Source organism: Ambystoma mexicanum, chromosome 11 (genome assembly GCF_040938575.1).
Source record: "Ambystoma mexicanum isolate Mex_15411 chromosome 11, UKY_AmexF1_1, whole genome shotgun sequence".
Lineage (NCBI taxonomy): Eukaryota > Metazoa > Chordata > Amphibia > Caudata > Ambystomatidae > Ambystoma > Ambystoma mexicanum.
This window is the reverse complement of record NC_090934.1, coordinates 678,855,968-678,882,081: the sequence shown is the minus strand read 5'-3', so window position 1 is coordinate 678,882,081 and position 26,114 is coordinate 678,855,968. Positions and strand designations below refer to the sequence as shown.

The window sequence follows — 26,114 nt, the reverse complement described above, 5'->3', positions numbered from 1 at the left end:
AAATAGCTGGGCAGGTGGGCAGCAGGCACACACAGTGGGCAGGCAGCAGCAGATGGCTTGTAGGAAGCAGCTCAAGGCAGTAGGAGGCAGGTAAAATGGGTCATATGCAGGAGCGTGTGGCTCTTCCGTGTTACTCGCGTGGGAAGCCAGAAACAGAGTGACGGTTATTTCACGATTGCAAAATTTGCGTGTACACGTGAAATCAGAAGAAAGGGCATAATCGCGCAAGTTACGTGACACGCGATGGCCGTTGGGCATTGCCGTTCAGATCCGGAATAAAGGAGTGCGTAGGAGAACATCACACTGCTTGTGCGAGTTGGCGCGGACAGACGTGTGGACTTCAGAGATTTTTGGGGTGCCATGCATTTGGTTCACTACTGTGCAAGTGCAAACTACTTAATTTGATGGGGGATTTGCCTCTGTGCATACGCGCATGTACTTTTCCCTATTTTCAGAGGCTAACGGTGAATCGCATACGCATTATTCATTCTCTGGATGCCCCTGTGCATCGTGTACCCCCATTCCCAACATCCTCGTGTACACATTTTTCATGTTTTTCACCAGGGGTGAAATTGAGCCTTGCTGGAGCATACTAGTATGTTTTACATCACATACCCTGCCCCCTCACTCAAATTTCCCAGGACATTTCCTTTCTTGCACCTCCCATTGTACAAATCCATCTGTACCATGAGTGGGAAGGCCACAAGAGGGAAGAGTGGCCGAGGTGGCTGAGGTGGCTGAGGTGGCCCATGTGGCCGAGGTGTCCAGGATTGGGGACCTGCAGGGAGAGCTATGCCCCCCATCCAACAGGGTCAGGGAGATGCAGGGGAAGCTGCAGTCCCCACCAGCCAGGGTCAGGAAGCTGCAGGGGCAGCTACAGTCCCCACCAGCCAGGCTCAGGGACCACCGGCCATGGCTGTAGTGGTCACTGCCCAGGTCCACAGAGACGCAGGGGCAGATGTTGTCCGTGCCTCCAAGGGGAAGGAGCGTTCCCACAAGAACCATGTCCCCAGCACCCAGGGTCCGGGAGCTGCAGGGCCAGCTGCTGTCCCCACCAGCCAGGCTCAGGGACTACCAGCCATAGCTGTAGTGGTCACAGCCCAGGTTGCCTGAGTGGCAGGGGCAGATGTTGTTGGTGCGTCCAAGGGAAGGGACGTGCAGTGAAAGGACCTGACACCAGCACCCAGGTATGGCTACTTGCATGGGCACCTACTGTCCCAGCATCAGTGGGTGATGCCATGGCCCAGGCCACTAGTGCTCCAGCTCCTTCTGACACGAGTGGTCCAGCCACACAGGATCTGCACAACCTTCCAAGAAGGCAAAGCGTGCGGTAGCGGAACAGGATGAATCCCAATGCATGGCACAGGTGAAGAGGAGCTTCAATGATGAAGATATCCAGATCCTCGTGGACTACGTGTGCGTACACTACTGTGACATGCTCACGCAGGCAGGAAGCACACATATGCCTGCTCAGCTTATGGTCCACTGGCAGCGACTCACGGATAGAATCAACACCTTGGGCAATAAGAGGCGCACCGCTCGTGAGGTTGTGAAGTGGTGGAATGACCTCCACTGTCGAAACAACACAAGCTGGGTGTCAACTTTGCCTCTACTCTGGTGACTGGAGGTGGGTCACCACAAGAGGAAGAGGATCTCACACCCCATGAAGAGGCCACTAGTGAGTTGATTAATGTGGAGCAGGTTCAAGGCGTGGGAGGCCTGCCAAATTACGAGGATATGTCTGATGAGTGATGAAGCATGTGCATCCATAATATGTGTATGTCGATTGAATTAATTGTTATGATTGTGTAGCACTTCTGCCTGATTTTCATGACTGCCATGGGTGAACCATGTCCTGGTGTACTGGCCTGTGCTTGGTGTCCTGCAGACTGCACACAACCGATGTGCTGCACACCAAGATTATCTGCATCACCACACCTGATCGATCCTTTCCTGTCACTCTCTGCCCGGCCTCTCTTGGCCCTCTTCCTGCTCCCACTTCTGATGCTGGATACCTTGGATTAATCTTCGACTCCACACTCTCCTTCTCTCCTCATCTCGCTGACATCTCTGAGAGGTCAAACTACCAGCTGCACCTCCTCAGAGGTATTCTTCCTTTCCTTTCCTTCCCCCAGCAGCTCACTGTCTCCAGAGCACTGGTTCTCTCTAGGCTGGGCTACTGCAACAGCCCCTTTCTTAATGTGACTGCTTCAACTCTCTTCCCACTGCAACTCGTCCAGAACAGGACTGTGAAAATTGTCCTTGTTCTCCAGCTCAGTTGTATCTCTCCAGGACTGTAATCATGGCACTGGCTTCCTGTGGCTATGATTATTAAGTTCAAAACCCTTGCATTGTCCAGAAGGCCTTCAACTGTATCTTCCCAAATATCTCCCTTCTCAAGCTCTTCAATCATCCCTCTTCTACTCCCTCAGGGTCCGTCGCTTCTCCGAGCAAAGAGTATGTGGTAGATGTCTTTCTTCGGTTGGGGCCTCCCTCTGGAACAGCCTCCCTGCCTCCCTGAAACCCGAAGTGAACCTTCTCCAGATCTGGAATCACATCTGATACTTCCCCTTGGGTTGTGCTTTCTCTCCTCCTCTCCCCTGCTGAACTCCTGGCTGAATATGAAACTGCACAGGTCGCCGGGCCACCCTATGATCTCTGGCCCGGTCCTCTAGCCCACCAGTTGCACCCATGCACTGCCTCCCTGGCATCCCCCGCACATGGGGACTGTTTACTGTCTACCTACAGCCCCCTACCAGCACTTGACACCTGATGTCTGCACTTACCCTTCCACTGCCACCATTTTACTTAGACTTTATGTTGTTATCTTTTTTTTTTACTACCGTTTACCATGTACTGCACTGCACCCTGCCACTCCCCCCCAAGTCTCCCCTTCCCCTGCAATTGCACAATCTCAATGTCACCTGGCCTCATTAGATCAGTGTGTCTGGCTTCACTCTATTCCCCCATACATATCGTATCATGTCACATACATTGTACATGGCTTTGGGACAGTAGTCACTAAGAACCGTCTCATGGTAATAGACAGTACAAGCATGTCTATAGGCCGTGGCATCTGGATATTTACATGAGTGATGTTAGTGACTCAATTATTCCAGTGAAGTGCTTGTGTCTTATGCAGGTGCTATACACCATGCACTGCATGTGGTGTTAAGTCCATCTACACATGTCCATGGGTGGTTTCATACTACCCATAACTTCCATTGACCCTGGCAATGGGCGGGCAATTGTGGCATGAGTGACATAGAATGTTAATGTGTTGCTGGACAACATTGTGACACCTATGTGTCTGGGCTGTGCTATTCACATGGCTCTTCATGTATTTTTCTGTCCATGTGCAGGTGATGAGGCAATGGATGCAGAGGAGGAGTTTGAGGAGAAGCAGGATCCTGAGCCACCGCAGAGCACAAATGGAGGACGTGTTGTGGCAGCCCATGAAAATCCACTGGTGCTACAGACCATCTGGGGCATGACTCAGTATGAGCCCACCTCTGATGAAAGCAGTAGCTTTAGTGGTGAACCGGTTGTGAATTCCTCTATGCTGTCACAGGTGAGTGCATCAAGTGTTGGTGCTGTTGTAGCCCAAGTGTCTGCAAGGGGGGTCACGTCCCCTCACAGGGCCAGTCAGCGTTGTTACATCTGTCTGTAGTGGTTACAGCTGCCGGGACAGCTGAGCAAGGGAGGGATGCAGTCCTGCAGCCACAGACAGCGGCATCACATCAAGGGCCATGCTCCCTTGGGTCAGGCAGGCGTGGGGCCCGAACACGCAGTGGCCGTGTTGCGGCTGGTGATACAGTGTGGGAACAGTCCATGTATACTGTTGCACAACAACAGGGTACTTCTTATGAGATGTTGGCTCAGGACATGGATAGGGTGACCAATTCCATGATCCCACCAGCAACACAGGTAGAGCACCAGCTTCAGGCATTGCGGTCCACATGCCAGTCACCCAGGCTGCCCGTGGAGGCCAGCAACTGGAGCCGAAGGGCGGAACTGAGGTCTCTGCAGGCATCCCTGTTTGCAGAGAGTCGGGCCCACAGGGAAGCCCTGAGGCAAGAGTTTCAGTCCCTCAGAACTACACTTGCAGCGCTAGAGGCAGCTGGCAGTACACAGTATGAACAGCAGATGCAACTGTTGACTCGTACCATCTCAGAGGAACTCCGTGCATCCCATGAGGTGTAGCATGCGGACCTCTGAGGCTTCATGTTGCAGATGCATTCATCTCAGTACCGCCTGGCCGGTGCCATAGAGGACCAGGCCGGGGCTATACATGGTGAACCTCCCTTACCACTACCACCTTCAGATGCTACACAGGAAGGTGGCGACAGCAGCAACACCCTGCCAATCCATGATAGCCATGCGGCCTATGAACCAATGACGTTTTTTTAACTTGTTTTTCCCCTTCTGAACCTTGCTCACTTTACTGCCTATTTTCCCCTAGTTATTTTAGTTGCCGTTCTTGTCCTCACTTATGCATCTGTTATTCCTTTGTTCGGAGTTAGGCTGCTGAGGTTCCCAGCAGGCAATATGTGCACCTTCCCTTCCCTTGTCTTACCTGTGGTCTTTTGTGAATTTATGTAAGAGTGTGTTGCGTTCTGTTCCCTCTGAGGGCATCCACTGTAGGTTCCGGCTGGACCCATACCAGCTTGTCTCAAGTTAGTCTTGAGTCCAACCTGTGTACACACGCCTCGTGGGATTCCTTATTGTTTGTCCAGTGCATGGTCCCCATCCCTTTTTGGTTGAACAGTGAGATCCATCCTTTGTTCCTGTTCCATTGTTATGAATTACCTTGCCCATCTCCATTCTTGTTTGACTTCCTGCTGTATGCGCTTACCTGCCCCCTTAAATTAGCAGAGCCACGCAAAACCTACCTGGCTACCCTGTGCATGTTACGACACATTGAGGCACTTGTGGAAATATTGAGTCACTGTCAGACAGCTTTACAGTTAGGTCCAGTGTTTATGGTATGTTGTACTAGGCAATTACTGTTCCTGTCAACATTATTATGGAATTGTATGAGCGTGCGTTATTTCTCAACTTGTTCCATGCATTGTTGAGCGCTTTGTGACAGTGCTATGTGTTGGCCATTTATGTATCTCGTTTGACATTGCATGCCATGGCACAGTGTGGCGAATATTTTACATGACGTGTGGGAGGGCTTATGTGACACACCGGCAATTAGATGTGTACTTTGACATGGTGTTAGTGGCATGCTCCCTCTTGTATGCATTCCTTTTGTACACACCAGATTGAATTAGTTTAAGTTTTAAGGGATGCACACCAAGTAGCACTTCCAAGGACAAATTCTCAGGATGGTTTGGTGGGCACAGATGATTGTCCCTTTGTTATCATTGAATGGCACCCGGAATGTGCCAGGGCTGTGTGCACTCCACGGGGGTTAGATTTTAGGTGAGAAATGTAGCCACAATCTGGGTATGGGTAGCCTCACCAGGTGCCCTTCCCCTACCATACGCAGGCTATGTGCATGTGGTTGGGGATGTGCGGTCACCATCATGTCCACCGGTATGCCATGCTGTGTTGCAACATTGTGAAGGACACATGCTGCCACAATGATCCTGCACACTACTGGTGGTGCGTATAGCAGCTCACCACCAGAGTGGTCAAAGGAGTGGAAGCGTGACTTAACCACTCCGAATGTGTGCTCCACTATGGCCTGAGTTGCAATATGGGCTGCATTGTATCTTTCCTGAGATGGTGTGGCAGGGTTCAGTATTGGCGTCACCATATCAATCATATATGGGAGGGGAGGGCGCGGTGGTGCTTGATGGGTGTTGGTAGGTGGGCAGTGTGTCATCAGCAATTCTCTGGACGCAGGGCAGGTGGGAAGGTATGTGTTGGGGTACCTGGTCAATTGAGTTGTGCCCAGTGTGTCAACACAGGTGGTCCATAGCAAACAACTCTCCAGCATGGTTTACTATGCAATTCCTGAGGATGGTCAACTCCTGCTCAGTGTAGCGTGGCTTGGGCTGCCATCTCTCCGGGATGCGAGATGCCACGGCTGCCGGTGAACTGCCGGTGTCTGCAGTTCTGGGTGGCTAGTGGAAATGGCTGATATTAAGTGGATTAACATTTTCCAAAATGGTGCCTGTGAGTTTCCTGTTCTGGCGGCGATGTTGTTTCCAGTTCTGCTATTGCCATTACCGTTTTTTCCAACATGTGCATGTCAGATATGGTGCCACCAGCATTGGTGCATGCAGTGTTTCCAGCATGCCTGAATGCACACAACCAGGCATGATTTGGCAGTGGTTCCATGTTGCGGCTGCCAGAAATGGTGCTACTGCCATAACAGAATCCATGGAAAATTGACGCTTACCTCATAATGAGCCCCATCATCTGGCTAAACCTTGGTCCAGCTTCATCCCAAAAAAGAGAACTAAAATCCTACCAATTGATAGAAACAATAACCACAAATGATCCCAAAAGCCAGGACATTTGAAAAAGCTATTAAATTGAAACATTCTACCCAAACAGAAGTACTGCTTTGTAAAACATTTGCCTGTACGACATAGTCCAAAGCTACTCCTACAAAAACAATGGGCCTCATTACCTGTTTGGAGGTAGCCATGCCGTCATTACCTCGGATCTGGGTCCCGAAAAAAGGGAATTACCAGGCCATTCTGACTTTTGCGGGCCCAGTAATTCCCATTTTCAGGACCCGGACCCGGTACGTCCCCATTCCCATTTGAGCCCCCATAGGGCTCAATGGGAATGGGGAGGATGCTAACAATGGACCCGTTAATGACGGGTCTGTTGTTAGCATCCTGGTCTGCTCGCGGGTGGCGGTATGCACGTCTGGCCAGACCAGACGTGCATACCGCCAACCATGAGCAAACTCGTAATGTGGCGGCCCGGTATGAACAGTGCCAGTACCTTACTGGCACTGTTCATACCGCAGCCGCCAGGGTCGTAATGAGGCCAAATGTCACATCAGATGAGACAACTGGCAAATATTCATTCACAACTTGTGAAGGAAGCCTAGTGAAACTTACCAAACCCAGCCTAATTAATCATATAAAGTTATCACTTAAATCTCTGCAACATAGAGAACGTGAGTACATTGCCCTACTGAAACTTTTTAAACCACAGAGAAAAGAAGAAGAATGATTACGTAACTATGACTCATTTGAAGCTGCGTTCAAAGCAAAACACAGCTCCATTTTCAAATGCCAGTTCCAGCATAGCATTTCACCGCTGACACGGCGTGCTTCAGGTGATTCATCCCGCCGCTGCACAACGACTCTGCCTTTTGCCAGGACCCCGACTGTTTCAGTTACAAACTGACGATGGTATCCCCCCTTATGCATGCATGGGGCCCTTGCTGCCTCCATGTAGGGCCACAACTGACACAGGGCTCACAACACGCCACTTAGGTCGGCCAGCCAGCTGATCTTGTCTATGTTTCTTCTTCCTTTTTCTTCTTTGCACAGTGGGTTACTCTGCATCCACATCGTGGCACATGCAGCCTCCTCATTTTTCTGCAGCCAGCAGTTGACAGAACAAAGCCTCTCGTCACTGCCAGCGTCTCGGCACTGGCCCACAGCGTTTCTACATGCCCCGAGTTCGCCTAAAATTTACCAACTTACAAAATCAGGTAATTTGGAGCTTGCTATCTGTGGTGCGGACCACTTCAGCAGCCTATCCGCACACACAGTTTTGTTTTCATCCATTTTTGGTACACTTCAGTCTCTGCACTGATTCATACCATCTGCATGTTCCTTTCTCTCCCTCCCTATTTTTCAGGCACAGAACAGCGTTTGTTTCCCAAACACTGTCCAAAGGCCACCTTTCCTAATCAACGCCAATGGAAGTTAAACCTCATCCTCAACTTTAATGTATTCAGGTCAGTCACTGACTAGCACAAGCCACAAGTTTGAGTATTCATTTTAACTCCTTCTACCCGCCAGGGGGCGTTTTAATCTTAATTAAATTGTTTTTGTTTTTATGACATGCTAATATCCCGTTGTGTTTTTGCAACAACACCATAGTGCTTTAACTACACTAAATCCGTCCTCACTTGATTCCCCCTTGTAGGGAGACTGGGTTTTTACCCTTGAAGAAGGCGTTTGACGCCGAAACGTCACAGGACCACACTCCATCTGGCTCAGACATACCTGTCCCCTCACACCATCTGATCAATATCTAGACGTAGGCCAAAGACTTGGTTACCTCCCTCGAAAAATCCAACACACCTTGGAAACAACTACCAGGATGTTCTATGTGAAAACCTAACTCTGGTTTATTATTCGCAGTTGCATGGTTTATGTATTTCCTTGATCATAATTGCTGAAATAACTGCCCTGCTCTTATGTTCATGCACTAGCAATTCTATGACCATGTACAAATAACTTGTGAATTGTGTCTATTATTTGCTTTCTGTTTTGTTCTATTTCCAATATGTTTGCCAACCTGAAGGCAAGTGTTGTTCATAAAAATCACTAAATATTAAGGGAAACTGAACCCTTACTCCCTCTTTTGCTTTGACCTTAGTCAAATAAATAAGCTAAAAGTCAACCTTGAGATTCCTTTTGTATTTATATCTCTTATAATCATGAGTATACAGTGTTTCTGATATTCAGCATGCCGAACGAGATAACCCTTGCAGAAAATTATAATGCAAATTGATGTAAATGTATGTGGCAGGACGCCACCATTTTGTTTCAAATTCAAAGCAAAGGAGAGCAGTACAACAAATGTCAATTTCAAACAACACAAAGAAATGTTGGACAATAAATGCCAACATGAGGAAGAAATTGAAGGTAAACTAGATGTAGACACTCCTAAGGGCAGTCAACCTTCCCTTGCAGGAAGCCAAGGTCCACTTGAAGAAACACTCATTCTAAATGAAGCCGAAATAGCCATGACTGAGGTATAAAATGCCATGTATCAATCTAAACAATCTGAAGAAGTCAGTGCTCAAATCACAGCTAAATGATGAACAACTCACCATTTATCTGGAAGTCACTGAAGAAATTGAACATGGTTTTAAACATGAAACTAAAATGTGTAGCTGTAAAAATTATGAACTTTTGCTCGTATGTTAAGTGGTGAAGCTGGTTCTGGTAAAACTCTCTTAATTAAAATAATCAAGAAATGTCTCTAAAACTTAGCAAATAACAACCTTTCAGCCGTTGTAACAGCCCCCAGAGGTTTAACTACCTACAACATCCCAGGAGGATAGCTCAGCGGCAGCGTGCTCGACTTGGAAACAAGAAGACACGGAGCAACACAGGTTCGATCCCTGGGTCCGCGCTTAGAAACCTCTGGGTATTAAGCGCGTTATAAATAACCTATCATAACATAGAAGGTGTAAATTTACACTGACTACTGCTCCTCCCAATAGAACACCAAAACAAATGAGAATACTACAATCAGCAGAAGCTGCTACTGAAGTACACATAATTCTGAAAGAAATGAAAGTGCTCCTGATAGATGAAGTAAGCATAGTTTCCAACCTTATGTTAGCTTTAATTCACCTCAGAATCCAAGAAGTCCAAAACACTGACTACGAAGAACTGTTTGGAGGAAAACACGTTATTGTTTTCAGAGACCTTGTACAGTTAACACCAGCAAAAGGTCAACCTATTTTCAAAACATTAGGACACAAACAATAGCTTAACACACTTGGCAGCATTGGACATGTAAATCTCTGACAACATTTTCACTACAAAGAACGAACTAAAACATGCATCAGTCTACAGACCTGACCTGTGCTAAAATTTTAAAAAGCCCTAGAAATGGTCTGCTTATTAATGATAAGAAATCATCTTAAATAGATATATGAACGATATGGGCAAAACATATCTGCTCCTGATATCATGGAACAATTAACTAGACAAAATATAAAATGTATGTCCTTAAAGCCAACCCCTGCAAGCTGTAGTCAATTAAAAAAGACAATGTTAAAAAGTAATGCAACCCATACAGCATAACAGCTCCACAGACAAACTAGAAGTGCACAGCATGATTCTCCCCATGTGTCAACAAGCAACAGCACAACTAAATAGCTTAGAAAAATGTATCTCCAACACAGCTGGATAATAAAAAGTATGAACTCTGTGTCTAGACTGCAGAGTAATTCTAAAATGTAACCTTGACCTAGAACAAGTTTTAGTCAATGTAGCAATTGGTACAGTTGTTGGCTTCCAAACATATCCACATGACAACAACATTCAGTTTGTCCACATCCGCTTTGACAAACTTGCAGAAGTTAAATAAATTGGCTGCACAATAGCATGTGTCCTTCTTTTCAAAGACATGTACGTACGTAGAGAACAATTCTTTCTATCTCTTGCATATGCTGTCACTATTCACAAATCACAAGGCCTAACCCTAGATCACGTATTGATTGACAATAAAAACCTTAAAAAAGAAAACTAATACAAACAGAACCTGTAACAGATCTCCCAACAATACCACTAAAGACACAATGACCAACTTCTTCTCCATCAAATAATACAACCACAAAACTGTGTAGTACAAACTCAACTACACGTCCATCAGAAGACAATGAGACAACTATCTCTTCTAATAAAAAAGAAAAACGCAGGCCCATCAAAAGATGCAGGGGCACAATTCTCTAGTTTATTTAAAATCAGCAACACGACTGGAGTAAATTGCTATGCAAATGTACAATGAATCTTCTCTTCCAATTGCCACCAATTGTTCATAACATTTACTGAAACGGCTCGGAACATTTGTGTTTGCAAATGCTCATCCTTCATAGAAATGCGACAAATAATCTTGAAAGCACTTGCAGTGTCTCCGGTATAAGGCATGAATTGGACTACTGTACAGGAATGGTAAAATTTACCATAAACACATAAGAAGATACACAAGCATTCCTAATGTACTTACTACAAGTACTGGAAACCAAAAGCATCCCTATATATACCTTTCAGATTTCATACACGTGGAAACATACATGCGCTCTCAGCAACCATGTTTCAAAAGAACACATCCCTAATGAACGTTTTGTATATGTATCCATACCAAATTGTGAATCCATTCCATTTCACCAACTTTTGCAGAATGCAAATAATGGCATATTATGCCCTTTCTGCAATTCAGACAATCGTTCCAGTATACAAATGCACTGACATGGCCAATATGTAATACTAATGCTTCTAAGGTACAATGCAAAAAACAACTGTAAACATACAGGCTTCACACACGGCCAAGTTTCTCTTGACAAGAAAACCTTCACAATAGGGGCGTCACGGTATTAGTTTTATGACGGTACAATAACCTTCTTGCTAAATGATGGTATATCATGGTTATCACGGTATAGCACGTGGAGTTAACTAATCTTAACAAATATTTTCTAAAAGGTCATAAATTGTCAGATTATTCATCACAAACAAAACCAGGCACTCAGAGCCAGAATTGGGCTTTTCAACATACTTTCCACTGAAATGCCACCCCTTGCTTCCACCATACACAAACACACGTGTGGAGAGGAGGAGGGGGGAGCCCTGCTGTGACTGGCAAAGCAAACTGAATAGCTTTTCTTAAGTGGTCATTTAGGCTTTTAGCTCCCCCACTGGCTACTGGTGAAGAAGAACATGTTGCCATCTTGATAACCTGCATGCCACAGATCAATGGAGTCTGATGGTAGTATACGCTTGCGCGCATGCACACACACTCTCTTTACGTTACAGCCTTTAGTTTACTTCCGGGCTAAAAGGTGTTCAGTAATCACGGACACGTTACCCTTTGGTATGGCAGCAGGGAATACCCACAGAGATGATTAAATTTCGCAGTGTGACTTATTATAGGTAAATTCAATGATAGAACCATGGAAATCCCCCATTTTCATATGTTTAGAAAACATTATCCATTATAAATATATAAACCCCAAAGCCGCCAACCCAAAGTCCCTGGAGGATAGCTCAGCGGCAACATACGTGCCTTGGAAACAAAACGACACAAAGCAACACAGGTTCGATCCCAGGTTCCACGCTTAGAAACCTCTGGGTGTTTAAGCGTGTTATAAATACGCAACTAAGACAAAAACAATTACACAACTAAATAAACAAAAACAATTTCTTTAACAGCGCCGCGATGCCTGCGGGCTGTGTGAGCGCTTTAAAAAAAATATAAATAAAAAAAAAGCAAACCCTTTTCCTCCTTGGCACTGTATTTATTCTTCCTATTGCTAACATATTGATTTTGTGTCAGGCACGTGTGGTTTATGGAATGGCATTAAAAATTGCTCAAACTGAAACTACTTGGCAGACAGCACATCCAACAGTGCAAGACCAAGACTGTGCAGCACTTGCTTACTGCAGCCTTTCCAAATCAGATTGAAAAGCACACTTAACGGTATGAATGGTATACCGGTATAAACAATGTGACGGTTATTATTGTTCAATTAATTGGTTCACGGTATCTTTAACGGTATACCGTAATACCGTTACATCCCTACTTCACAACAGTGGGCACAATCTAACCACTTCATCCCACTATACTGCAGATGTCAAAAAAAGAAGTGAAACACAATTGTTCCTCAGTAATGTCACCAGTGATGGCATCAGTTATGCCATCTGTGATGTCATCATTGTGGTCATACACTGCGCAATAGGGGGTGCCTAGTTAAGGTGGATTTGCTTGAAATGCAATTGCTGAATTTCAGGGGGTTTGTTGAGTTAAAACTGATCACCTTAACTCTCTCTTAACCAAGGATTTGTTCACTGAATATAGAGAGGGACTGACAAAGAAAGAATGGCATAGAGAGGGAGACAGATAAACAGTGTGAGACACAAAGAGAGAGCTGCTGAGAGGGGGACATAAACAGAACTGCATATAGACAGAGACTGAGCAAGAGACATAAAGAGACAGTGGGTCTCATTACAAGTGCGGAAGTGCAGAATCAAGGGTGCCGGTAGGCTTACCAGCATCCTTGTTTCCGGACCGCCACACTACGAGTCTGCCTGCCAGGGCCAGTGCGACTGACAGGTCTGACCCTGCCGGGTGCAGCGGCCCCAGTAGGCAGAATCTTCACAGAAGCACCGGCACCTATCGGACTCTATAGGAATGGGCAGTTACAAAATCCGGCGCCTGACTTCCAGTGGCACCGGGAAGACAGGCACCGGATTCAGTGTTACGGGTTGGTGGCAAACCGCTGGTCACACTGCTGGCAGGTTACAACCTTGTAATGAGGCCCAGTGACTTACGAACAGAAAGACAGAAAGTAGGAAAAGGCAGAAAGAGGTAGAGAAAACGAGCGAGAGAGGGAGATAGAGAAAGTGAAAGTTAGACACTCATCAGCAGTTCAACTTCACTTGCGTCCCTTATCACACACGTATTAACAGCGTTTGTTTCAGCACTCGCCATACAATGTTGCTGCTTGCACCCTTGGCTTCAACAAAGACCGGTCTTGTATCGGTCTCCCCAACTCACTGGCTGTGTAGATTTCACTGAAGTTGGTTTGTTCTTGGAGCCAAGGATGATACCACGGTGGCTGGTGATTCTCCCCACCTTGATTACTGACGGGGGAGGGTCCTGGGTATCTCCGACACCCAATGCAGGGTTCTTCAGCCTGTTTTCCTGGTCTTACACTTTCTATTCTTGAGGTCACAGGAAAGTAACAGTTCCTTGTTCAAAAGGTCAAGGGAATTTCCCTACTTTCGATACCATTCGGTTTTGCCATCTTTCCTCTCTTGCTCAGCTGCCATCTCGAAACTGTTATTTCCTCATGTGCTTTGCCTCGCTCAGAGTGTGCTCTCATACTCCGCCTTTTATCAGTGTGGGGAAGTGTTATGGAAGTCAGGTGTGTGTGATGATCAGTAAATGCCTGACCTCCCTTGACCATTGTATTGGAGCATGTCAGGTATACTGCCCGGATGTTAGTCTGTTTTCTCTCATAGCGGAAAGTGTTTTGTGTTGTTAAGGGGTGGGGACAGAGTTTCTAAATATCCTACCTGGTAGGATGGGGTAAAGGTTTTACAAGGAAAGGGATACTGCATCTCAACATCTGGTGTCCCAGTCCCACTCCCCAAAGACCCCTCACCCTTGTAATCCTCCCGCAGTGGTCCACCTCCAGAAACTGGATCCAAAAGCAATGGCCGTGCCCCAGCCACCTGGATGACAGATCCCCGGGGACTAGTGGTTGAGACACCTTCTGGTTTCTCACAATATTTATATAGAGAGAGAGAGACAGAGGCATAGAGATAAAGACATAGCAAGAGAGAGCACGATAGAGAGACAGAGAAAGCCATTGAGAGAGCAAGAGCCAGAGAGAGGGAGAGAGAGAGAGAGCGAGTGAGAGACAGAGGCATAGAGATGAAGACATAGCGAGAGAGAGCACGAAAGAGAAACAGAGAAAGCCATAGAGATATGCAGAGAAATAGAAGGAGAAAGAAAGGGGCTATGAAGAGAGAGAGCAAGATAGCGAGACTGCAAGAGAGAAAGACATAGGGTGAAACTGACAATATAATTCCTAGTAACATACCATCAAATAAACTCAGAATGTGCTTTACCATATGTAGTGCTTCCTAGCTGTATGGAGGTTTCAATATCCTCCTTCTACAGAGGAAACTCTTTGACTCTTCTCTCAAGAAGATTTTAGTATATTCCCACATCACCCCTAGTAGAAACTTTTCAAATAAATTACTAAAGGGAGACAGGAAAACAGAGAGAGAGATACAGAGACAGAACTACTATTAGACTGAGAGATACACAGAGAGAGACAGAGTGAAAACTCCATAGAGAGACATGATAAAGGCAGAGAGAGAGAGAGAGAGAGAGAGAGAGAGAGAGAGTGAGAGAGAGAGAGAGGGAGAGAGCTAGGGAGAGAGAGAGGAGAGAGAGCGAGAGAAATAGGCAGAGAGAGGGAGACATAAAGGGAGAAAGGCAGATAAAAAGAAATAGAGAGAGACTGGGAGAGGGAAAGGCCTAGATAATGCATGGTATAACTCCGAGCAATGTACTGTAACATAGCTTAACATAATGAACACAGAATGTAAACTACCATTTGCAAAGCCACCTAGGAAAATGGTTCATTCAATATCCTCCTTTTACAGAGAGGTGACAGGGGACACTCTTGGTCTTATGCTAAGAAAAACTATAATATATTGTAGTACATTACTACATCGCCCCATAGCAGAATATTTTCAGGCAAATGACAGAATAAAGGGAGCGTGAAAAAGAGGGAGGGAGAAAGAGAGAGCCAGAGTTTGAGAGAGAGAGGGAGAGAGAGAGAGAGAGAGAGAGAGAGATGCCAAGTATAAATCCCACTAACATGCTTTAACATTAACATAACACCATAAATGTAGAATGTACCGCAGCATGTGGAGTGACTCCAAGATGAATCGGGTTCTCAAGGTCCTCCATCTGCAGATTGACAGGCACATCTTTGGGGGCTTCTGTTAAGAAAAATTATATTATATTATGTATTATTATTATTATCACATTGCCCCTTAACAGAACGCTTTGCAGTAAGTTACAGAACAAAGAGGGATAGTGAGAGAGACAGACAGAGGGACATAGATGCAAAGAGAGAGATATAGAGCAGAGCATGAGAAAAAGCGGAGAGAGTGTTTGAGAGCCAGGTGAGAGAGAGATAGAACAAGAGAAATTAAGAGAGGATAGAAACAGATATGTAGTATAAACTCTGATAACATATTGTAACATAACATAACACATCTATAATGTACAATGCAAAGAACAAAATGTAGTGAGCTAGAAATAAAAAGGAAAGTGTAGCAGCTGGAAAGTAATTACTGTATGTACCAAGTGCAATGGCGTGCACCTTATGCTGCTATTGCAACGTTATGGATATGGGATTGAGAGACAGTGTATCAGGACACTTTCGTTTCAGATTCCTTTTTACTTCGTGGGTGTGAATGGCCTTCGGAACTCTGGAAGATCAACGGGGTAATTCATAGAATCCAGCGCACAAGTGGCGCACGCGGCGGGCGCACAGTGTGCTAGTGCAACAGTCTGCGCCAGCTGCGTGTGCTAAAATCCATTTCCGCGCACAGCGTATTCATGGATTTGAACATCCAAAACCAGCTGTGGCGCAGAGTGGTGCAGTGACCCTACAGCAGCGCCAGTTACGCACCCAACCCCTCCCCGTGCGCCATGCACAGCGCAAAAATCCCGTACATGGCGCACATACCATTGGACCAGCATACAGCCCCCCAACCACGTAAACGCCTGCAAAACTCCCCACGCACCGCTCCGAATACATGTACACCCCGGCGCGGGGAGTTTCACACGCGATTGACCCTGTACCAGCAGCGTATGTGTATTACTGGGGTGCGCGGGGAGTTTCATGCACGATTGGCCCTGTGCGAGCAGTGTACGTGTATTACTGGGGTTCGCAGGAAGTTTAACACACGATTTTGCTGTCAGAGCGGGGTACGTGTATTTCGTGGGTTCGTGGGGAGGTTTTACACGCAATTGGCCCTGTGCGAGCGGGGTACGTGTATTTCGGGGGTGCACGGGAAGTTTCACATGCTATTGGCCCTGTGTGAGCAGGGTACATGTATTTCGGGGGTGCGCGGGAAGTTTCACACGTGTTTGGCCCTGTGCGAGCGGTGTACATGTATTACTGGGGTTCACGGGAAGTTTAACATGCGATTTTGCTGTCAAAGCGGGGTACGTGTATTTCAGGGGTGTGCAGGAAGTTTCACACGTGATTGGCCCTGTGCGAGCGGGGTTCATGTATTTCGGGGGTTCGTGGGGAAGTTTTACACGCAATTGGCCCTGTGCGAGCGGGGTACGTGTATTTCGGGGGTGCACGGGAAGTTTCACATGCTATTGGCCCTGTGTGAGCAGGGTACATGTATTTCAGGGGTGCACAGGAAGTTTCACACGCGTTTGGCCCTGTGCGAGTGGTGTACATGTATTACTGGGGTTCACGGGAAGTTTAACATGCGATTTTGCTGTCAGAGCGGGGTACGTGTATTTCGGGGGTGTGCAGGAAGTTTCACACGTGATTGGCCCTGTGCGAGCGGGGTTCATGTATTTCGGGGGTGCGTGGGAAATTTCACATGCGATTGGGCCAGTGCGAGCGCGGTACGTGTATTTCGGGGGTGCGCAGGAAGTTTCACACGCGATTGGCCCTGTGCGAGTGGGGTACATGTATTTGGCGGGTGAGTGGGAAGCGATTGGCCTTGTGGGAGCGGGGTACGTGTATTACTGGGGTGCGCGGGGAGTTTCACACGTGAATTGGCAGTGTGGGTCCTCACAGGTGTCCCCTCTACCCCCTCCACGGCCCCTGCAGGCAGCCCACACCACAGGGGACTACCCTGCACCCCTGGTCATGTCCCTCAGGCAGCCCCTCCGCCATGGGCATGCCCCCCAGCCAAGCCACATGTCACCTTGCAATATGATCACCAACTCATATCCCCCAGCACCCCCACTCCCCAGCAGTGAGGGGCACCTGCCAGCAGGCCCCCACTCATGTCCCCCTGCACCCCCACCCCCCAACAGTGAGGGTCACCTGCCAGCAGGCCCCCACTCATGTCCCCCCACCCACTCACCCACCCAGCAGTGACATGCCTATCTCATGACACAAACCAAAAGTCAACTATGTACATCAACACATGTCCGTCACACACACACACACACTGGTTGCCATTGATTGAGTAAACCCACATGTTGACATGCATGAACCCAATGAGCGAATCCCACACATTGAAGTAAAACATCTAAATGTATTAATATGAAAATCAATGTAAAGAAATTAAAGCATAAAATAATGGCAAACATGAAATGAAATTAATGTCCAATTGAAAAATAATTAAATCCCGGATAAATCCCAAGTAATCCAAAAGAAAAATGGCCAAAACTCTCTGTCCACCAAACCAAATCCAAATGAAATGCAAAAAGGTAAATCCATTGAGCCATGATGAAATGAAAAAAAAAAAAGTCCAAAGAAATCCAACGTCCAACTATGTACAATCCAATTTTCAAGGGTCCATGAGCCCAACGAGATAAATGAAACCTATCTAATAACCTACCTAACAAAAAAACTATATACAAAAGTGTGGGGCATAGTCCAAAAGCCCCGAAAGAAAAAAAAAGAAAAATAAACCTAACACTATAAACTATTTACAATGGCGGTGGGCAAGTCCTGCGGCTCACTCAATGATGTTTTTGACCAGGGCATCATCGAACTCCATGTCTATTTGCTGGAGGCAGGCCTCTGTCCTGGCCCCGAGGTCTCGCAGGGAGGCACTCATGGCCTGTTCAAACTCCCTGCAAGTCGCCTCGAGGCACTCTGCCCGCCTCAACGCCCAACGCATGGAGAAATCCGCCCTGACCATGGTGAGCCGTGCCTCTTCCGCCCGCGCCGCTCCGCACCTATACGCTGTCCCAACCGCAGCCACACGGAAGACACACCCATTCCAGGGTCTTCCTGCCCTCTGGCCGATGCCTGCCCACCTGATGTCGATGGCCCAGAGCCATCATTGCTCCCACCTAGAGCCTGCTCCTGCTGTTGCTGCTGCTGCTGCTGCTGTCCATGTGCCCTGTCCGATGATGCCTGCACATCCTCCATCAGCTGGTCTCCAGTTGTGGTGTCCACCCCTGCTTGACCGCCGACTCCCGACTGTGGCAGGGATGGGATCTCCACCAAGCTGGCTGTGTTGGTCAGGCCAGGTCCAAAGGGGGACCTGGTGGAATCTGGGCCGGAAGACGGCAGGGAGAACGACTGGCGCATAGTCTCCACAGAGGAGGAGAGGTCCGCCAGAGTGCGCGTCACATGTAGGAACCCACCGACCAGGGCCCCTACCAATAGTGCCACTTTGCGACGCTGCTGTTCGTGATGACGTGCGTTCTCCACCCAGGAAGAACGCACGTCATCATGAATGTCACTTGTGCGCAACGCGACACCAATCAGGGCGGAGCCCATACGGTCATGGGACCCCTCATCCACAGGGAAGTGGAGAGGCAGATGACATGGTACTCTCCCTTACCTGCGGGCGGGCCTGGGACGGGGTATCACTGCTGGTGCATGGTGGTGCAGTCACAGAGTCAAGGACAACGACATGCACAGGCCCCTCCGCGGTGACCTGTGCTGCCTCCTGACCCTGGCCCTGGACTGCACCACTTGCACCAGTGGTACTACCCCCACCAGGCCCCATGTGCGAATCACAAGCGGGCTCCTCCTCCTCTGTGGAGACCACCAACCTGGATGTCTCCACACTGTCTTCCGCCATTGCAAGCCCCTGTGGGGGCTCACCCGGCCCTTCTGCCACAGCCGTAGTGGCAGACGCGGCACCAGCCCCCTCGCTCCCGGATGATGGCAAGTCCTGGGAGGGTGGCTGGGCCTTGCGTCGCCTCCCAGTGGAGGCATCCCTGCCGCTTGGCTCCACAGCGCCGTCTCTGTCCTCTTCTTCACTTGACGCTGCGTAGAGGGAGACATAGAACACAAGCATCAGGGTACAGTACAATATTCCCCTAGACAGGAAGCAATAACACATGAGTGGCACTGTCAAACGTCACTTCCATCCTGTCCCTCCACAACACATGGGTGAATGCACGCAACACACATTCAGAAACAGGCATGGCGCCTGCAATCAACATCAGCATCCATGTACAATGGCCTCTATTAACCAAACTGTTGCCTTCAAACTCACATGCATCATGGCTCAAACTGATCCCATGCACACACATCACCAGAGGGTCATGCATCATGGCTTGTACACCACAGACACCGTGGATAGACACAGTGGATACAACGGTGACCGCACTGCATGAGTGAATCTGCACATCATCACAGACATGTGTCATGCATCCATGGCGTTTCAAAGTCGCACACACACTTCTCAGACACACACACATGTGCACCATACATGTACATGACAGCAGCACCCATCCCTCACACCCCCTCCATGTCCAAGAACAGAGACTGGCATGCTGTCATGTGTGCATTCCGCATACAGCTCCCCATTTTGCATTGTAACACATGCACCAACCATGTGGTTCACACATTACTGGTCTCACATGCATGACCATGATGTCCCTACACACACACATCCATACATGGTCTATGTCACACATACAGGCAAGTATCAGACTAAAAGCACACTGCAACATGCCCTCTCTCACACAGCAATGCTTGGCCACTTACCACTCAACTCCAGACGGGTCTTCTTCCGAAGGATCTGGGCGTGGAGCGCTGGGCATACGCGTCCCATGACCCTCATATGGATGTCACTCATGCTGACCCAGCCCCCCTCCTAGCGCTTCTTGACATGCTTGATGTCGCGGGTTGCCACCCCCTCCTCGTTGATGGCAACCACTACGTTGTCCCAGATCCTATCCCGTCCTTCCTTGTTGGCGCATGATGTTCCGAAGAGGGAATCAAAATGCCCCAGGACCTGCTCCACCAGGAGACCAACTTCCTTCTAACTGAAGCTGGTGGCCCTCTGCCTCTCTGGCTGGGGGTTGCCAGTGGTCTCAGATGGTGTTTGCCACGACTTGGCGACCCCCGAGGCAGGCGTAGGTGGGCAACTGGGTCCTGGGGCTGGGCTGTGGAGCGATGGTATCCCAGTCAGGAGTCTTCTGTTCCAGCAGGGGTGGACACAGCAACTGGAACCCTGGCTGACGTGCAGGTACCAAATAGCAGGGCACGTGGGCAGCAGGCAGCAGCAGATGGCAGGTGGGAGCGTGCTCGGGGCACTGGGGGGCAGTAATTCGGCCTTCTGGGCAGGAGTGTGGTCTTCCGTGTGTTGTTGCGTGGCCAGCTTTATAGGGAGTGATTTGGCACGTGAAAAAATTGCACGTCAGCGTGTAATTCGAGGAAGGTCCCTTAGCGCGTAAGCGCATCTGTGACGTTACGCGTGCAGGTTTTTCCTTCGTGACCGGTGCATAGTGAATCAGCACATGAAGACACAGCACGTACGTGAATTAATTGGACCAAAGGCCCTTAGCGTGTAAGCGCGTCTGTGACGTGACATGCAAGGGCGTTTCCCGCAACACGGGTGCATGTTCATTGTACACGTGCAAAAACTGCACGTCCGAGGTGTGTACACCCGTAAGTGACATTGTACGTGTGGGCCGGTTTAAAAGGTACGTGTAGGGTCCCCCAGGGGTCACAGACAGCCTTGCTAGAGCACTAGAGTACGATTTAAAAAGTATGTGTAGAACGTCTTTTTCACATTCTTTTTCCAGGCATACGGTGAGTCGCGCACGTATTTACCAACTGTGCTTGCCCTGTGTGTCGCGTACCACTTCAGAGGTCATTGTAGGCTGTGTGTATTACGCGTATGCTTATTTTTGTGTTTCTGTGTGCCACAGCGTAGTGCGGGTTCATTTTTCCACGCACATGGTCTACGAGGGGTTGCATGCACATTAATTTTTGTTTTCGGGGTGCCTGTGCATTGCGTGACCCGTCATCTTCCCCCAGGGGTCACAGACAGCCTTGCTAGAGCACTAGGGTACGATTTAAAAGGTACGTGTAGGACGCCATTTTCTTGTATGTGCTTTTCGTGGAGAGCGAGTGTGTGAATTTTGTACTTCGTGTCGGTTCACACGCGATTACTTCACAGCGTTTCAAGTTCGTACTCCCTGTTACCTCTGACAGCGTTCTATTTTTTTGTTGGGCCTGTTTCCTCAAACAGCGTTCACTTCTTCTTTTGTCCTGTTTCCTCAGACAGCGTACAATTCTTCTTTTGGCGGGGGTGTTGCCAACGCGCACACATGCGTCTTTTTCACGTTGTTTTTCCAGGCATACAGTGAGTCGCGCACGTATTTACCAGCTGTGCTTGCCCCATGTGTTGCGTAGCTCTTCAGAGGTCATTGTAGGTTGCATGTATTATGCGTACGGTTATTTTTGTGTTTCTGGGTTCCACAGCGTGGTGCGGGTTCATTTTTCCACGCAGGTGGTCTATGAGGGGTTGCATGCACGTTAATTTTTGTTTTCGGGGTGCCTGTGCATTGCGTGACCCGTCATCTTCCCCCAGGGGTCACAGACAGCCTTGCTAGAGCACTAGGGTATGATTTCCATCTAGTACCCTACCCCTTTCACCCCCAATTGTCCAGGACAATAGTTTACTGCTACTCCCATATGCACAACAACATCAGTGCCATGGTTGGGAGGTGACCAAGCGGTAAGGGAGGCAAAGGTGGCTGACCTTCAAAAGGTGGGCATGGTGGGCGCGGTAGGGGACGTGGCCAGGATTTGCAGGGTGCCCCTAGACCCTCATGTGTGGAGGACCAATCAGGGACACCCATGCCCCACACCCCCATGGTTGTGGGAAACGTAGCTGACACCATCCCAGCTCAGCCCTTGCTGCACCTGCCTATTGTGGCACCTGAACCGGCACAGGATGACTCCCAGGCTGACTTCCAGATCAGCAAGTCTAAGCCATGTGTGGCGGTGCAAGTTGTTGTCACCAGGCCACGTGGATCTGGGACAGCAATGTCATCTGCTGCCCCAAGTAGGCAGGGTGGGGAGTCTGCAGGGGCAGCTGCAGCTCTATCCACCCCAGCTCTGAGTCTCCCAGCCGGGACAGTGTCGGTCCAGGTCCATCAAACCGGCGTTGCCCCTGCCAGCATCACCCTGCAGCCAATGCCTGCACCAAGACCTATGGTCATTGTGCCTTCGCACACTCCTAGTACACAGTCCACCGGCGCTTCTGCCCCTATTGACCAGAGCGGCGTAAGCCACTCAGGATCCGCACCACCTTTGAAAAAGAGGAAGAAGGGTGCTCTGGCACTACAGGCTGAGACCCCAGACACGGCTACGCACTCCAGCATGTCAAGGAAGCGTAGCTTTAATGACGCCGAACTTGATGCACTTGTGGCCTATGTGTCGGCACATAGCCGCAAAATGGTGGTGACTGCAGGGTGCAAGACCACACCTGGTCAACATAGGGCACACTGGCAGACCATCGCGAACCACATAAGTGCCCTTGGATTTGTGAGGCGCACAGCTGATGATTGCTACAAGCGGTGGAATGACCTGAAACACAGAGAAAAGAACAAGCAGGCCTCAAATCATGCCTCTACTCTGGTGACTGGCGGTGGGTCTCCACCAGAGGACAACCAACTCACTGAACATGAGTCTATTGCTGGAACCTTCGTCACAGAGGAACAGATCCAAGGGGTGGGAGACCTACCTGATTACGACGCATTGTTCGGTGAGTGCCCATGCATGTGTGTGTAATCCATGTGTATGTTGTTTGGGTGACGGGTTCTGATTGAGTTCCAGGTGAGGGTGTGTACTCCTGAGTGGTATGGGTCACCCATGGGCTTCCCCCAAAACATTCACGTGCCTTGGATTTGGGTATGACAGTATCCCTTCTGCCCACAGTAGCCAATTAGCCCCACATTATTGCAGTTTCCCTTGAACTGTCATCTTGCAACAACAGTGTTCTGATTTTTTCAGTGTTCATTCAGGCTGATTGTTTCAATACTACCATTTTTGCAACGCATTTTTCAGCCCTAATGCCACATATGTGACATGCTTCTGTCATTGTTTACACCCCACATTGGGCCACAATTGTTACCTAGTTATGTGAATGATTAGACCATCCAGGGCGATAGAGTATTGGCCTGCTCACATTTATTTTTAGGGCCTGTTTGCATGTGGAACATGATAGTTGTTTCCTGTCATGTTAAAGTGACCAACCATTGATGTGTACATCTTCCTACAATCACTGTATTATTGTACACTGGATGTGTTGCAGTGTGTGGCACATGTATATTTTGCCACACTATTTAGCATTTTTCATCTCATCATGTCCATCTCACATGGATGGGTGACAGTACTCATTCACTGACATATCACTGTAGTTGTCTAATTTACCATGGCTATGCTACATGCCATCTGTGTGCTGGCATGTATCATGTATGTGTATTGGACATGCCACTCACAGGCTAATGTGTGATGCCGGTGCTACCCACCATGCAGCAAAAGTGTTGCTTTTCCATCTTGTTGTCCTCAGTGTCTGCCTATTTTGACTCCCCGTCCAACTCATTGACAGTGCATGCATGCCAGGGTTATAGTCATGTGGGACATGTGTAAACCATGTACAGGATCTCTGTCTTGTCAGGCCTATGTGTGTGCTATGGTGCTCATGCCTGTTTCCATTTGTTATATTTCATGTTTTTGCAGGTGATGACGCACTTGATGCTGCTGAGGTTGAGGAGATGGTGCAGACCCAGGAGGAATCTCAGCCACGACCAGGCACCAGTGGAGGACGTGGTGTGGTGGTGGGTGAAAACCCTTTGTTACTGCAGACCATATTGTCTAGGGGTGTCTCTGGGTGCACCTCCCCAGACCTCTATTCAGGTGCTGAGTCGGATGATGAGACTAATGTGCTATCGCAGGTGAGTGCTTCTGGCAGGGATTCTGTTCTGTCCAAACCACCTGCACCAGGGGTAGAACTCTCTATGGGGAAGTCAGTGTTGGTAGGTCCGCCTTTGGCGGTTACGGATGCAGGGTCACACTCCACAACATCTGATCTTGTTCCTGGGCCAGCAGATCCGAGGGGGAATGCAGTCCTGCAGCCTCAGGCAGTGCCCGCACAGCAAGGTGCAGATCGCCTTGCCCCAAACAGGTGTAGTGCCCGCCGACACAGTGGCCGTGTGTCACCAGGCAATACCGTATGGGAAAACTCCATGTACGGTATGGCAACCCAACAGGCAGCATCAGTTGAAATGATGGCTCAGGCAATGGAGAGGGTGGCCACTTCCATTATCCCCCTTGAAAGGCAGATGGAGCAACAACAGCAGGCAACAGACTCCATTTGCCAATCACACAGGGAAGACATGTTGGCGTTCATCAGGGACCGACGGGCGGCACTGGAGACTCTGCGCGAAGCCATATCAATAGAGTCACAGGGCCACAGGGAAGCCCTGAGGGTAGAACTCCATAAGCTCAGGGAGAGTCTGCTTGAACTTCAGGCTTCCTGAAATTTTAGGGCAGAACAGCAGCTGGAGCAGCTCACATGTTCGCTCTCAGCTGAGCTGCAGGCAACCCGTGAGGAGATCCGGGCATCACGCGAGGCCATGCGTGCAGAAATGCAGGCAACCCGTGAGGTGCTGCATGGGGATCTCCGCACTATAATCCTCCAGAATCAGACCTTCCAGACCCGCATGCTTGCTGCCATGGAGGACCATACCAGGGCTTTGCGTGGGCTGCCTCCCATAGTGCCACCACCTCCTGATGCAGCAGCAGAGGGTGAAGAGACCGACAGCAGTTCTCCCACAATGACATAGCCATGAGCCCAAGGAGGTATTTTTTTTTTCTCGCAACATCCACGCAGGTGGGTGTTGGTGTGCACCCTGTTTTTTTACAGTGTGTTGCCTTGTGTGGCTCACGTGGGCATCCACTGTGTATTCCGGCTGGGCACATGCAGGCTTGTCCTGAGTTTGGGTTAGATGTTTGGGTTCCTGACACACACACCCCTACTGCTTCCCGTTTCCACGGGCTAGCAAAGGGTGTGACCAAGTGACAGTGACTTACACAGTGACATTGGGCTCCCATGAGCTGTGTGGGCAGTCTGTAGTCAATACTGTGTGTACATCCCTAGTGGGAATTGTTGTTGTATTGAACACTGCATGGTGAATTGATATGTGCTTGTGCATCCATGCCTTCCTCCTTATTCGCAGGTACCTTCTTCATGTCTTCACAAGGCCGTCTCCTTTGCAGATGCAGTTCATGTTGTATGCAGTACACTGACACATTTGAGTGGCAGCAACTCTATGCAGTTTGAAGGGGTCGATATGCTGACTTATTCAGGTTGTATGACTACCACTATTTTGACTTTGTACTGTCATGTTTTTGCAATGTTTCATGCTGTGTTGCTGTATTGTGTTGCTGGTGAGTATTTGTTCATGTGTGCTGTTTGTTATTGATTACTGGGAGCATATTGTCTGTGGCCAGTTTCCATTTGGGACAGTGCACTTTGTGACACTTGTGTCAGGTGGTGTGCATTCCTTTGTTTGCTTTCACATTGCATGGCATACCATGGTGTGTTGGGTGGCGGAGATGGGGAGGGGTTGGGTGACATGGCACTATTTTAATGTTGTATTTTGCAAAGGGGTGATCATTCATGCAGCATTGATGTATATCTTTTAGTGACACAGCATTGGTTGTCTTTCGGTAGGTAGGG

General features: G+C 48.6%; 1 long non-coding RNA gene across 1 annotated transcript in view; it reads right to left on the bottom strand.

Moving 5' to 3' along the window:
• Window positions 1–26,114, bottom strand: part of LOC138504760 (uncharacterized) — a 75,977-nt gene that overhangs the window by 24,884 nt on the left and 24,979 nt on the right. Inside the window, exon 2 of the long non-coding RNA XR_011279951.1 lies at window positions 15,322–15,404. This is a non-coding gene — a long non-coding RNA (uncharacterized lncRNA). The remainder of the gene's footprint in view (window positions 1–15,321; window positions 15,405–26,114) is intronic.